This window comes from Hesperophylax consimilis, chromosome 15 (assembly GCF_061612785.1).
Source record: "Hesperophylax consimilis isolate HC1 chromosome 15, BYU_Hcon_1.0, whole genome shotgun sequence".
NCBI lineage: Eukaryota > Metazoa > Arthropoda > Insecta > Trichoptera > Limnephilidae > Hesperophylax > Hesperophylax consimilis.
Genome location: NC_142850.1, coordinates 36,056,208 through 36,071,552, shown reverse-complemented (window position 1 = coordinate 36,071,552; position 15,345 = coordinate 36,056,208).

Genomic DNA, 15,345 nt, shown 5'->3' with positions numbered 1-15,345 from the left:
GCTGCAGTTGTTGACGTTGTGGTGCGTTGACATCTTGTAATGCCTTTTTTATTATTTAAAAAACAAATTTGATTTATTTTATATCGAGGGACATGTAATAATAATTGGCAACTTATTTTATTTAAATTTATTTATTGATTAATCTTTAAATAGATCCATTTCATGAGGTCTAAAACAAACATACATTTTTACATTTTATTTCACACTTTGCCTTTTCCTAACTCTTATTTTTACACAGATAATTTTTGTTTCACTGGGAACTAAGCGACGCATTTGGATGCCTATTTAGTATTAAATATCTTTCTTTCTTGTAAGGTTTGTGTGGAAATCTTTACTACAATATAGTTTGTGTTTTTTTAAAGTGAACCCGGCAGAGTCTCAACTGCACCCAACCGTCTGGAGCCAGTGAGACTATGGCATCCCCAAACGGTATGATAAGGGTGAGGAAGTACCTGGATCTTCAGATCTAGTCACCAAACACGGCTAAAGTCAGTTCAATTATGAATTGTGATATTACACGAGGGCGATGCTGAGAGTATCTTCCACTCAAGAACATGCCTTAAATACTATTTTATTATTTTATACGAATAAATTGCGAAATAACACAACTTAATTGAATAAAATGTATTTGCGCATGCTGGGATTTGTCGAAAGCGTACGTCTTAACCCCTTCAGTAATCATTTAAAAATTAAAAATGGAAATCTCTTTTTTTTAAAACACCTTTTTTTATCAATGAATTTTATTTACTCAAAATATATATCCTCATATAAAAGCCATTTCGGGCCCAAAATGGCACTGAATATTGATTTTGTGGTGCATAGTGTGAAAAAATAATTAAAATTTTTCTTTAGTATGAATTCCGAATTCTGGCCGCCCGAGTATACTCGGGCGTGGTCCTTAAGAGGTTAAGGGGGGTGTCTGAAGTAAGTTAGGAGTATATTGATAAAAATTTTGTATAAAGAAACTTTCCACGTGTATCTGATGCATACATTTTTTTTGTAAATGAGAAAGTTATTCTAATAAATATGTTGCTGTTACCAATGGGTGAAAAGAACCAGATTAGTGACAAAATTTACAGAAAATAATGAGCAGATATTTTAAAATTTTCGTGATTACTTGAATAGTATCGCGCTTTTTCTTCAGTTATTTATTTAGAAAAACCAACAGATTTATATATCTATAAATAATAAAAAATATAAATAAAATCTAATGACAGATTTTCAAATAAACATCAAATTATCTAAGGATCCAGTTCCCGTGACCTAAAATATTTACAAAAAATATAAATTGTTAATATTTAATAAATAATAAAATAAGATATGAAAACACAAATAAATTAAAAAACAAAAATAAATTATCCTCACTATCAATAACAACAGCAATCATTGCTACAGTTGAAACTGAACAAATGTTTATAAAATTGATGTTATGCACCTGAACAGTAGGGTGTATCGATTTTTAACTTTTTTTTTGTTTTCAAATTCCAAGTTGAAAAAAAGTTGCTACTAGGTACAACAACTTACCACAAAAAATTTTGGAATTTAAAAAAAATGTTAAGGTCTCCCGCACAAGGCCTAAAGTTTTAATTTTTTTCCAAAAATATCAAATTTTTTTTAAATTTAAAAAAATTAAATCTAACTTTTGTGTTTATTCCAAGTTAAAAAACAGTAATATTAGGGCATAAAAATAAGTAAGAAACGACTTTCATTTATAAAAAATTGATTTTAGGTCTCCCGCACAAGCCCTAAAGTTTGTTAATTTTGATGAAATTTTGTAATTTTGTGTACATATATGAACCATGTTTTTTTTAAGTTTAAACCACCGAAATTAATTGTATTTTTCTTACAGAACTGATAAAATGAGACAATATATAATAATACATAATTCATATATACATATAGTAAAAATATAAAACACATATATACTATATATATAATATGTTTTATACCTGGAAAAAGATAGTTGGACGGTGTTAATTGTATGAGAAAGGTGTTGAAAGTAACTAATGTTATTTGCTATAACTGTTGTTCATTACAAAAGTATAAAAGGTTGTAACATGTCATAAAATGTAGTATAATAACTAAGTACAAAATGTTTCTGATTACTTTCCATACGACATGAGTGGCAGTTTTCTTGTTCTACTGCAAATTTACTAACTCGTTTAAGTATTCGTCATTTCATCTTGGCTTCAAAACCTCAAATCGAAGTTATGTATAGTATTTACATAGGCCTAGTGAAAATTCTATAAATTTTATTACAGTTCCCAAATGAAATTTCAATTTAATATGGAAGACAGTATAATAAAGACGTTATTTAGAAACATTATAACTACAAAACAGTCGAAAAAAACTTACTTAAATTCTAATCCTCTGCAGAGGTTTTGTACTGGCTCTTGGTCTCGAACGTAGGTAGCTCTTTACGGTCTTCCAGTCTGGCACGAATAAAACCATCTCTTTCGATCAGCTCACATACTCGCTTCGAAGCTTCCTTGACAATTCGTTCCACCGCTTGAGTGTGAGAAGGAATTCTAAATTCAACCCTTCCACTTTTTCAAGTTTCCGCAATTGACTCCAACTCTTCTAGGCTCATATCAGTAACAAGAGGGGGTTCGGTTACTGAAGTGGATTTCCAGTCAATCATATCTATATAGTTTTCGGCATCAAAATTGATCTGAGGGGGTTTAAATCCCCTTACCCCTTACCTTTCGGTTGCGCGAGCTTTCTGGATTCTCTTATAAGCCAAGGCTCTGATATGTTTTCGTTCATCAAACAGCATAGCTATCAAAACATGCTCTGGGTGAGCCATGAAAGCATTTCTCTGCAACGTTGCATGGACGAATTTTCTTAGCTCATCTATCCCCAAATCCCGCAAGCTTCCATTCTTTTTTTAAATGATTCTTTTCAGCAATTACTTGGAAGATTTATAAATAACGTCTTTATCCTACTGTCTTATATATGAAATTGAAATTTCATTTAGGAACTGTAGTAACATTTATAGAATTTTCACTAGGCCTATGTAAATACTATACATAACTTTGATTTGAGGTTTTGAAGCCAAGATGAGAGGACGAATACTTAAACAAGTCAGTAAATTTGCAGTAGAACAAGAAAACTGCCACTCATGTCGTATGGAAAGTAATCAGAAACATTTTGTACTTAGTTATTATACTACATTTTATGACATGTTACAACCTTTTATACTTTTGTAATGAACAACAGTTATAGCAAATAACATTAGTTACTTTCAACACCTTTCTCATACAATTAACACCGTCCAACTATCTTTTTTCAGGTATAAAACATATTATATATATATATATAGTATATATGTTGTTTATATTTTTACTATCTTTATATATGAATTATGTATTATTATATATTGTCTCATTTTATCAGTTCTGTAAGAAAAATACAATTAATTTCGGTGGTTTAAACTAAAAAAAAAGATGGTTCATATATGTACACAAAATTACAAAATTTCATCAAAATTAACAAACTTTAGGGCTTGTGCGGGAGACCTAAAATCCATTTTTTATAAATGAAAGTCGTTTCTTACTTATTTTTAGGCCCTAATATTACTGTTTTTTAACTTGGAATAAACACAAAAGATAGATTTAATTTTTTTAAATTTAAAAAAAATTTGAAATTTTTTGAAAAAAATTAAAACTTTAGGCCTTGTGCGGGAGACCTAAACATTTTTTTAAAAATCCAAAAATTTTTGTGGTAAGTTGTTGTACCTAGTAGCAACTTTTTTTCAACTTGGAATTTGAAAACAAAAAAAAACTTAAAAATCGAGACACCCTACTGAACAGGATTCATGGCAACAACAGGATAACTTGCAGTATAAATTATTTAATGTTAGCAAGGAAATATTTTTAAATGTTCTCGAATTACATAAATATTTCAATGTCATTAAAATTCTTATTTGATTAGTTACAAGATCTGGTTATAAAAGCGTTTTGTCTGTTATTAGTAGAGCATTTAAAACGATGAAAAATTTATTTATGTCTAGTTCTCGAGCTTGGGACTTTAATTAAAATAACATCAGACAAAAGGGGAGAACTATGAATAAAGCCTTTGATAAGTTTGTGGAGATATTTTATATCTGCGGAGTCTCTTTTAGTTTTTAGTGGCTTTATTCCATAATCTGTTTATGTCTTGATTACCAAAAGTGATCTTAAAATTGAAGAATTTTCTTTGGATGTCTTCAAAGCGATTTATTTAAATAGTTTATTGAGGATCCTATATGGGAGAAGCAAATTCAAGATGACTGCAAACATAAAAAAATATAAAAATATAGAGTTTGAATATTATTGAATTCTTTCTAACATTCTAATTCAGGCAACATTTCGGACAGCGTTACAGTTTCCATCACCAGAACAGATTCAAACAAATTATTTATTTTTAATCTACAAAATAATAATAGGCCACATATCAATTGAATTTCTAAGAACAATCGCAGCACAAACACACGCATAGGACGATGAAAAGGAACGAAATAAGACTCTCCTCCAGAAAAGAACGTAGAGTCAAAAGTTGGTGTTGTATTTTGTGTAATATTTGTAAAGAAATAAAATTAGAAGACAACATAAAAAATAAAAATAAAATTACAAAAAAAACCTTTTCCAAAATATTTTGTTGTTTTTTTTTTAAATAATGCATGTGTAAGAATTCCATTCGAACATATATAACTATGTATCTGTTTAGGTTTTGGTGGTTAAGTGTGTGTATAGAAGTTATTCCATGTTTCGCGCGTTAGTACTTTAGGGTCGGTAATTCAGTATAATAATTATTGAAAATAATGTGATTTTCGGCGATTAGTTTTGGTGTAACCGTCAAGTAGCGTATACCAAGAACTATAAAGCTTAACGCTTTTTAAAAAATAATCGCAATGATACTTTTGGCCCTGAAAAACTAAAATCATATCGGGATGTATATCAGAATGTTATCGATATGATACCGCCGTCAATCTGTGAGTAATTTGAGAGAACTGATTGCTACCGCACATCTGCCATAACATTTTTTATTGCGTTTTTATTGTTATGCGTGTTACTGATATCCCGCACGGCACAATAATACTTGTTGCCAGAGAATCTCAAACTATATTTTGTGGAAAAAAATTTTTTCAATAAAGCTGAAATAGTTAATTTCGTTACGCGTATGACCCATAAATATATTTATTAATTACTTTTAACTATAAGACAGATGTACTATTACATAAATCTAAAAATCCTTATGATCGTGTAAGAAATGCGGAGATCCGAAAATAATGCAATTAAAATTATTAAGAAAGGGACTCTCAGATAGTTTGGGCATATAGAACGAATAAACGAAGAAAGGAGTGTATCTATGGAGAATATATGACGCAAATGTGAATGGTGGAAGAAGTTGGGGATGACCACGGAGACATGGCACGAACGAGTGAATCAGATATTTGAAAATATCTCCCGAGTAAAAATAAATGTCGCCGACGGGAATTGAAACCGCGCCTTCTGATGTCTGGTCAGACGCTCTGGACCACTGAGCCACGTCGGCTTATTTCCAACACGCCAAATAATTCAAGGTATAATTCTAGTACTTTAATGAATTTTATATTACAGTCGACCAATTATTGCTTATGATAATTTAAACAGAGAAAAATATTTTTTTTATAATATTTTTATACAACCAAGGATAATTTGCATAAAAACCTTGTATTATAAACATTAGTTTATCGTCAAAAAATAATAGATATTTAAGTCGGGCCATACCAAAGTCAGAATAATAGAAGAGAATGTATGAAATGATGTAGAATGCGAATGACGCAAATAGTGTGTGCCAAGACCGAGTTCTTTGGTGGTCCACCCTTTCTGTCTACCCATGCAATGAAACTGCGTTATGGTTAAGATTTCTTATTTTAACCACCTTAAAAATTTCATAAAATAATGTACTGTTTTGTAAATTTCGTTCAATAGTACCATCCCTCTTGTGATCATTTGCTGTTCTAGCACGTTTGTCCTGCCATATGGTATCTTGAACAAGTCGTGGTGACGTCTACTGGTGATGTTTTTAATATGAGTAATGCAAGATTTGCATAACGTTGGTTTCCACGCTAAATCTATTCATTAACCGAAGTAAGTCTATGGTGTGCATAAACTTTGGATAAGTCTCATGCGTCCTCATGTAGATATACCTAAAAAAATATTTTCAGCACCTGTTCCAGCATATTTATATATATTTAGCTTGGTGCGGAGTCTATAGTAGAGAGTAGCTATAGACTAATTTAACTTTGTACCGAAATGGACATTTTGACTATATCTCGTACTGCGACCGGAGTTGATCCCACACTCATGATTCAATTTCAAGTGCAATATGTACACAAACTTTTGCAACGCTGTTGTAGATATTGTGTAATCCTCTGCATGAGATCTAGTTGGAGTGTACATTTTCTTCTGTTGCGCTCTTCAATCAGACAAAGGTATTGTAGTTTTCTTATTTTTTATGTGTATTACAATTTCGCATTGTTTGTCTATCCAGTAAAGAACTTCTGTAATATAAGTTGAACCTATATAATAGATGATTTTGATGATTTCGTGATAATTTTTTTCTCCTTCTTTAGCCAACTCTTCACATTGTTTCAGTGTCTGGGTGTGTTTATGTATATAGAATTGATACCGTGTTGCAAGCGTTAATTTTCTTAATGTGGTTTTCTGAGTTTAGTTTTGTTGTAGCCGTATAATATCGGTTACCAATAACTATTAAGCTTAGTCCCGTCGGTCTTCAAATAGAAAAATTATATTATCAAGGCAAATGCATTTACATGATCCGATATATTAACAATTTACTAAAAGTTTATCAGGAAACGGCCTTCAATGTCGTTTTAAACCGAATTATCGATAATTTGAAGAGATTATATTTATTTTTTTTCGTTTGCTCTGATGACAATGTAACGCTGTTAGCTTAATAAGGAGGAGACGTAATACGGCAAAGTAACTCAAAAATGAATGTTACCCTGTTTCTGAAAAAGATCACCGATGAAATACATCTCTTAGTTTTGTAGGTACAAGAAAGGATTAATTTAATTCTTACGTCACATTTTTAGAATCTGTGTTCAATGCATTTCTCAATAATACAGATCAGGTGAACCAGTTCACAATAAGGGAGCCAAGTAATGCGAACGTATTTCAGGTAAATGATTCGGTAGTTCCGAGTATTTCGTATGTGATTCAATTACAGTGTGATTCAGTACTCTGCCTCTGATCTGCTTTGAGCTAAAGGTCATAATAAATAATATTATTATATGAGAGTCTGCGTTTCATCTCCGTGGAAATCATATTTACGAGAATAATCGATTGAAAGCAGAGCTTGCATTTGCAATTATTTAGATTATTTGCGATTATTTAGATTTAATAACAATAAATGGAAATGTTTTAAAACTGTGATGCGCGTATCTACATAATTGACTCGACCGTTTTGCATTTCTGTTAATTGAATTGTAACTTCCGTTTCCGTTTCAAGATGGTGGCCCTTTTAACGGTTCCGTAAAGATTATTTTTTTAAGTATGAAATCGTCGTATTTATGTTGACCTTCTCATTCGCATTTTTTCAACATTATGGTACCTACCTGCCTGAAAAAAGTTTGATAAAATATGTTATTAAGATAGTGACGTTTGTTAGGACAAATCGTAACACGTGATCTAAAACATGAAACATGTGATTTATAATAATATAAATAAACCTTAATATAAAAACTCTACAAAACGGACACAAAACATAGAATACCTAGTAATACTAGCACAGCATGGACTGGAGCCAATAATAAATGTCCCAACACGAGTCACTTAAAACACTAAAAGCTGTATAGATCATATAATGATCAAGACAAAACTAAAAACCAAAACAGTAGTACTTGAAAGCACAATCACTGATCACTACATTAATCAACCAACCTTATTATAACCAACTTTATTTTATATGAGAAAGGCATTGTAAGTGCTAACTCTCTCACTAGATAGCGTCGAGACAAATTGTCTACATTTTTTGGTGAAGATACTAGAACTTGTCAAATATTAATTATTATTTTTTTGGCAAACTAATGTTTAAGACAAGATTTTTTATGCATAGCACAAAGGGTAACAATTATTTTATTCAACAATAATTATTAGCCTAAAACACTCATCCACATTGGGACACAACGGGACCGTCGGCGTAATTTATCTTTTATCAGGAGATTTTTCAATGCATAAAATATCTTTTCTTAAACATTAGTTTGCCAAAAAAATAATAATTAAATTCATCTTCTTCTGAAACAAACGTAAAACCTTAATAAATAATAATAATATTTTTAATTTCGAATATCCCTCAGTAACATTTCAATACAAATCATCCAAGAGATAAAGTATTTTTTTTTTTAATTTAGGGCTGTTTTAAAAATAACAAGAAATACTCTTGAAAAGGAAGATCACTCACAAAGATCTTTTTTTCAAATGAAGCAGATACTTTGTTATGTAACATTATAATTTAAAATAAAATAATAACTTAGTATACACCACATTTATTTTTTATACTTAATGCCTACCGGCTTTCGCTTCACCCGTAGCTTCGTCAGGATTGTATGATACTGTATTCAAATTTAAAATCTACAATCTATAAGTATCATGTGTCGTCAATATTAGGGTTAGACGAATTCGGGCTGAGTTCCAGTGAAGAAGGTTGTAGGAGTAGGGAGGGGGTTGGGAAAATAGGGGTCTTTGTCAACAAGTCTACCTACGTATTGGCCTTTTAGTTAGGTTGATTTGATTTACTGATGACTTTGCTATTAATGTTGCTCTAAGTTATCCAGTCTGATCCTTATAATTTTTTAGTTTAATTTAGCCCAATTTCTTGCAACCCTTCGTATGAGCCTAATATATTGGTAACACATGTTACTAGTAGATTATAGATTTTAAATTTTATATAGTATTATAAAGCCCTGACGAAGCTACGGTTGTAACGGAACTCATGTAGTCATTAGTATACAAAATAAAAATGATGTTTCTAAGTTATTGTTTTATTAAAAAAAAAGTTCATTGGTAATTATGAATCCTTCGCTACTCGAAACTTACTAAATTATAAAAAAATAATAATCTTATTATCAAGGTATCGTTAAATAAAATAATTAAAGAATTTAATCTTTCAAAAAATATCTACTTTTTCTATTGAAACCCTTTTTACAATATTCAATGTAGGTACCCACGGTAGATAAAATGTACGTAAATAATCAATTATACAAATCTCTAAAGAAAAAAATAACTTGACTACTTCATATATCCGCATAGCATCAAAATCCAAAAATCGAACCATTATCATACTCGAAATACTTATATCTATCTAGGAATAACTTACTTTAATAATCTAACTTCAAATATAAAATTACCTATGCCTGTCTAGAAATAACTTGCTTTTACAATCTTACTTCAAATATAAAAATATCTATATCTATCTGGGAAAAACTTACTTTTACAATCTTACTTCAAACATAAAAATACCTATATCTATCCAGGAATAACTTGATTATACAATCTTACTTCAAATATAAAAATACTAGTATTGTAAAATGTAAAATTATTTTATTATAATATCAATTTATTATTTGATTGAAATTTCCTTACCCAACACCGGAATCTTTTTTATTGTGGTGTAGAACAACTATTTGTTTTCTTTATAATTAAACTGTTTTAAAAAATTATAATAAACATAAAAGTATAAAAAGGGTATAAAAACAAGAATAAAAACAAATATAAAAAAAGTATATAAAAATAAATAACAAAAAGTAAAAATTTTCAGATTAAAAATACTGTACCTTTCATTCATATGTATGAAAATTTAATAAAAACATCCTTGCATTTAGGATAATATCAAAAATGCAATATTTAAATCCGGACCAAGTTCATCCTCTCCGTCGCAGTCTCCCATCCCGTCCTGGATCCGATAGAGTGACTGCGATGCTTTTTACATTTTTTTGCTTCATACATACTTATGAATAATTCAGGATCACGCTTCCAGTTCGCCCAGAAGAAAAGTGCAAAAAAGCCTTAACTCGCGCTAAACGATAAAACAATATGTTTGCTTTCCGAACACAGAACACAGCTTATCGCAGGGCGTTTGTTTGCCCTTTTACAATTTCAATTAGTATGGTGTCAGGTGGTTGTCTCATAAAGACATTGATTTGTGCAGTTTATGGCAGTTCAAACATGTTTACCATTGGAAAAGTGTATTATTCTTGTATTTCTGTAAAATTCTTGGCTAAATTAAGCAAGAAAACTAAATAAAAACTTTTATTTAACTATTTAAAACTCTTTCAAATTAATATATTTTTTAATTTTCATGTTATTAAATTTAAATTCTTTATTTGTTTTATCAATGCATTGCGAATGAATAATATATATTTTACAATTTACGTAGTCTTTCAGATTGATAAAAACAAGCCAACTCAGTTTCACCTAATCACTCAGTTTCTCCACAGAGGAAGACAGATAGTTTCTTCTTGGTAACCATTCCTTACTTCTCTGTTCACATTCGTGTACATGACCCGACTTAAACGTTATTCCAAGGTATTAGTATTATTCTTCCTGAAGCCACCCGACTTACTCAAAACCTGCATATGGCCTGCGCGGACTGTATTTGTCTTCTGTTTCCATAATTATTAAGGTATAGAAAGGTAAGGTTTAGAAATTAACATATTAATTAATATAAAAATAATTGTAATAGTAACAAAAAAATATGTATGAAAATAAGTAAGTAAGTAGAAAGCAATAATTTTGTTTCAGGAAACACTTGATCCAAGGCAACCTGCCACCAGGGGTGAAAAAATTATAGAGGGCTTGATTCAATCTCCAATTTGCTTTGAAGTAAAATTATAAATATCTTTTTAGACTTTATCGTTAGTTCATTGCATAATATTTAATGAATACATTTTATCTGTTCAATATCGAGTAAACCGAAATGTTTCCTTCAAACAACAAAATATTTATTAATCTCTATAGCAGTGGCATAAGTTTATTTTGCTGGTAATGAGGATTTTTCTGATCTTTTAAACCAATCTTTTGATAGAAGGATATAGCAACTGGCCGGCGAGTGTGATACCTACCCTACATCTAATCTTTAAAAAAGCAAAAACTGATGTAAAACTGTTCAATATGTGGTAAAGTAATGGTAGGAATATCTAAGCCATATTTAAAACTAAATTTAATTCAATAATAATGTATGCAATAAAATAATATTGTAAAAACAAGTGAAGATTGTTGAAAGCAGTTTCATACGTTAAAAGATATATAAAAATAAAGGTTTTTTTAAATTTCAAATACCTAGTTAACTCAATAAAGTGACTGTTCCAAACTCCTATAACTTATAAAACTGCGTGTAACCACAAGAACAATTTGACAAAATACTGCAACATATAGATGTTGGAGTATTTTATCAGTACCTGTTTTGTCCTAGGTACAACTCTATTGCTCATTCCCTGGTACAGCAGTTTCAGATAGTGGGAAACCAACACTTGCTTAAATTATTGACAACCGACACGTTTTATGTCAATGGTGAATTTTGTAAGTCGTATTAAATACTAATTCCAGCCCATTCTTAAACTTTATGTTGTTTTTTATTTACCTATCTAATTACCGTATTTTTTTAATTTTTAATTTTTGTATTTGTTTTTACTGTAATTTTTTGTTTATTTCTTTTTCAGGTTCAAAATTATTTTCCATGTTAAAGTTGTAATTACAAAAATATAATAAAAATTTATTAATTTTAGAAGCGCCATTTTTTGGGAAATATCACCTCAAGGACCGTGTACCTACTATATATATATAGGTACGAAGAAGCCTCAGGTCATTGAATAGATCAATAATAGTTGACTTTGAAACTTACGTGACAGGTAGGACTGTAGTTTTAAGTCGTTAAGTCGTATTAAATACTAATTCCAGCCCATTCTTAAACTTTATGTTGTTTTTTATTTACCTATCTAATTACCGTATTTTTTTAATTTTTAATTTTTGTATTTGTTTTTATTGTAATTTTTTGTTTATTTCTTTTTCAGGTTCAAAATTATTTTCCATGTTAAAGTTGTAATTACAAAAATATAATAAAAATTTATTAATTTTAGAAGCCCCATTTTTTGGGAAACATCACCTCAAGGACCGTGTACCTACTATATATATATATAGGTACGAAGAAGCCTCAGGTCATTGAATAGATCAATAATAGTTGACTTTGAAACTTACGTGACAGGTAAGACTGTAGTTTTATATAGTTGTTTGGGGATACAGGGCGAAGATTGCCATCTTTCAATATGAAATGGAACTATTTCTAGTAAAAGTAAGGGAGTATCGAAAAAGTAATATAAGATGATTTCATAAAAAAATTTTAGCTGCATCCTCCTCTCTTTATTATTCCTAGTAACCTTTCCTTTTGGACAGTGTGTAGAATCGTTTTGTTAAGCTACTTTTTCAAGTTTGAGAAACTGTGTAATTGAATCTAATTGAATCGGTCACGCAGATTCTGCCACAAAAACTATGCGCTTCTCTGCTCTTCGTTCTCCGGGCGGAGAACATTAAAAACAAGTAGTCCAATCACTGGGCCAATAATGGATGCTGAGATTTATCTCCCTTGGAGAATTAATTCGGTAACGCCAAAGCAACATTTTTATTGATTAATTAAGTAACAAACCATAGGAAAGAAGGCTTCAAGTTTTCATCCATATTCGTACAAGCTTGTCTTTTTTATACGACCCACCTAAAAACATGATTTACTTGATCGTGCCATATCTTTCTGAGAAAATCTTACAAACACCTATAACTAGCGTATAAAATACTCTCAATATCTTGAATTCAGAATCGAAACGTTGCTTCAAATAACTTTATCTATGTTTGGTGACCAGATCATATCCTCCCCCTCCCTAATCCCTTCAAACTCACAACATAGGTACACTAATGGTGGATTCTATAGTTCCACTGGCTCCAGGCAGATTTGCGATTAAATAAAAAACATACTTTTGTCCTCTTTACCCACTTTTGATTTGAAATGTCTTAAAATATGATTTACTTTATATTTATATCTTCATCGGAAAATAACTATTTTAATGCGAATACTCCTCAAGAGTCCCAACTGCTCTCTAACGTCTGAAGCCAATGAGACCATTATATCCCTAATTGGGGAATGTTCTGAGATTGAGGGGGTATTTCACTATCTCTGATTATGTTCTGACTAAGCACTAATCCGCGGATTAGTCATTTTTTCGTTTTCACTATATCTGAATAACGCTAACGCTCGGGTTAAAGTTCGATTTGACTAATCAGTGCTCCTCACGTTAGGCGCTATTCCTCGAATCAAAGATGGCGTCAAAACATTCCGAGTTTGACAGCGGAGAAGTGAGTCGAATTTTGTTGAATGAATTTGAATGCTTGTATGATCCATCCTGAATTATTTGATTGTGTTCAAAATAAGAAACAATGTATTAATTCGACACGAATCTATCTAAAATGACCTGATAATCAACATAACATAACCACAAAAATGCACACTTTGCGGTGTGCGGACTGTGACGCATGACAGCCGTGGCAGTAGATGGAGTAACTGCAAACATTTTGCGATGTTGCCAGACTATTTCGAGTGTTATCTATCCGGAAGCTCGGAAACAATGGTGAAACGGTCGCCGTTGAATAACGAAGTTATTCTGATCTTTAAAGCCAGCCAACGGATAGCTAGCCAGATATTTAGCCCTACATAGTGAAATACCCCCAAATGTAGTGGACAGAAGACGAAAATGCGAATAAGAAAGGTGGAGGAGTATTCAGATCTGGTCAGGAAACACGACTGAAACCATTTTAAGCGTCTTTTCAATTCTGAATGGTGGTCTTACACCAGGGCGATACTGAGAGTATCTTTCACTGCAAATGTGCATTTGATTTTTGTTGGCTTCAGTAAAAATGAAAAATTATGCAATTGACATTGAACGGCGAAAAGAAAGCAAAAATAATAATAAGTGAATAATTTGTGCAGCGCCGTCATTGTGTAAAATCACCAAAGGATAAAATAAACATAAAGACGAAGTGAGTGGCAGATGAAGTCACGGATGCCCGAGAAAGATATATGCATTATCAATTGAATTAAATAGGACAAATTGCAAATGCCCAACAATTATATTTAAATGGGATAAGATTTTAGTCGAGAGCCTTTACCCCTCGAACACGGGACCGACTAAAGAACATTTTATTATTTTTTAAGGTGAAAACATTTCTTACAGGGATAGCCTTTCGATAGTTGTATAATACTTTCTGTTTTTTTTTACACAACCTATGCATGCTAAGATCAAATATATTTTTTTAAGATCTTTAATTAATCACATAAGAAATGATTAAATTATTTTTACCAAATTCAATCGCTGAGAAATGAACTCCGCCACTAAAATGTTCAAAAGACGTATTGAGAATACACGATCGGTCATCAATAGGTAGCCCCGACTCACTCGGTCAATCAAACTACGCACAATCATGACTTGAATCATCTCTAAACAACGCATTAAAATTCTGTACCATAAACAACATTTCATAAACAGCAAAAAGCTTTAATAAAAACATCATGACCTCTCCTTCTTTCTCACAAACGAGACAAATAACAAAAAGAGAGGTCGCAGTGGAGTTCTCAGCGGCAGGAGTTTGGCTTGCTCTGAAACCATAAATAAAGAACAACACAAGAAATACCACGTAAGCGTGTTTGGTGATCAAAAATTACTAGTAATTTTAGTAATTTTCATAATAATTTCGACATTAAAATATGTAGTTAGGTTAGACCATCCCTACTTCAATGTAAACATGTACCCCTTCAATAAGTAACTTTGTAATTAATAAGCTATTAGTATCAGTTGCTAAGTCCCTACTTTCTTAATTCCTATAATAATTTCTCAAATGTAAACATGTATCTTTTCAAAAAGCAAATATAATCCCATCATAAATAATGATTTGACAATAAAATTAGGTCATTAATAATGCATATTACCTGTGAGGTTTTTTCCCTAATAAATATTGAAATGAGCTACAAACCCAAGGTAATTAGCTTACTGGAATTACCAAATATATAGAAATTCCACAATCTTAAACGACTTAGTAATAAATAAAATTGATTAAAACCCTATATACTACCCCTCTCCCCCCTCCCCCATATGTTGTGTATTTAAACCGTAGACTAAGAATTTTGTGTACCAGTCTGAAGATGGCTTTGACGAGCTGAAACCGGTTACGGTCAAAATAAAATTAAGTGGAATAAAGTTTTTTATTTGTTTTATTATAATATATTATAATGGGATTCCACCACGAATTATCGGTCTCAAAA